The sequence below is a fragment of the Alligator sinensis genome, unplaced genomic scaffold, assembly GCF_000455745.1.
Source record: "Alligator sinensis unplaced genomic scaffold, ASM45574v1 scaffold1950_1, whole genome shotgun sequence".
NCBI classification, from domain to species: domain Eukaryota; kingdom Metazoa; phylum Chordata; order Crocodylia; family Alligatoridae; genus Alligator; species Alligator sinensis.
Genome location: NW_005843422.1, coordinates 60,158 through 61,782, shown reverse-complemented (window position 1 = coordinate 61,782; position 1,625 = coordinate 60,158).

Genomic DNA, 1,625 nt, shown 5'->3' with positions numbered 1-1,625 from the left:
CCCGGGAATCCAGCCTGGCTCCCGGTGGAGCCCAGAGGGACCCCAGGCATCTGGGCCCCCAGCCCCCTCCCTGCTCTAACCACTAGACCCTACTCCCAAAGAACCCAGGTGTCCAGGCTCCCCTCCCAGCCCCACAGACACCCTGGACTTTGCCCTGTCTGGGCCCCTCCCTGGTCTCCCATCCAGTTGCGACACTGGGTTTTGCTGGGCTGGTTGTTTTTAGACTGGGGGGGGGCTGATGCGAAGAGAACCCGGGCCCCCCCAGCCCCCACCCCTTCCCAGAGCTGGAGGTCTCCAGGCTGTTCAATGAGGGCGGGGGTGGCACTGGCTCCTGGAGGTCAGGGGTAGGCTAAACCAGTCTGACCAGTCTGGGACACTGGGCAGGTCCCAGTAGCTCAGTGTCTACCTTTGGCCTGCTTTGAGGATGGGAACTGAGGGCCTGGATGCCTAGGAGGGGACAGGGACTAGGGGGCGAGAGCAGGCTGAGCATGACCTCTGCCCCCAGACCCTGCCCTGGGGGTGGGCATTAGCCCCTGAAGCTGCCCCCCACTTGCCCCCCTGGGGCAGCCTTGACCCCACCTGCCCCCCCTGCCCTTGGTGGGGCTGGGACATCTGATGGGCACGGGGCCCACGGTAATGAGCAGGTGTGGACAGAAAGGTCTGGGCTTGGGCCTGGACACCTGGGTCCCACGGGTGGGGGGTGTGGAAAATTCCAACCCTGGTGGGGGGAGGCGGGGGGCAGCGCAGAGGGGGGCTGGGAAGGTGGCCTGGGGCAGCCGGGATGCCTGGCTTCTCTGCAGGTCTGGGTGGGGGCTGGGGGGCCAGATGCCCAGCTGGGAGGCGGGGGGCAGAGAATGGGCTTGTTGGACTGTGTGTGTGTGTGTGTGTGTGTGTGTGCATGTGTGTGCACCTGTGTGTGTGTGTGTGTGGGTGGGTGTGTATCCATGTGTCCAGGATGCCTGGGTTCTGTGTGTGCGTGTGTGTGTGCATACATGCCCGCCTGCATATGTGTGTATCTGTCCCCCAGACCTCTGAGTCCTCTGTGTGTCTGCGTGTGTGTCCTGGATGGCAGGGGTGTGTGTATATGTGTGTGTGTGTGTCCCGGACCCCTGAGTTGTGGGTGTGTGTTTGCACATGGGTGTGCATATGCATGTGTGTAACATATACATGTGCTTGAGGGTGTCCTGGATACCTGAGGCTGTGTGTGTGTGTATGTCCTGGGCACCAGGTGTGTGTTTGTGTGCATGGTTATGTGTGTGTGTCCCCTCGAGCACCTGGGCTGTCTGCATGTGTGTGTGTGTGTGGGGGGGGGGAGAAGGGCGGTGCATGGGGGGGTGTGGACCTGGGCACACCTGTGGGTGCACAGTCATGTCTGTGTGACCACATGGACACACAGACCCTTCCCGCTCCCCCCCACCCCAGAGACACACAACGCACTTCAGCTGGGAGCAACACGCACACAATCCAGGTGACCTGGACCCCCCAGGGGTCCAAGACACACGCACACACACAAACACATGCACATGTAGACACACACATGGAACTCAAGTGTCCAGGTACACACACACATCTGGTACTCTCTCTCACCCCCCCCCGCAAGTCCTGCGCGCGCGCACACACACACA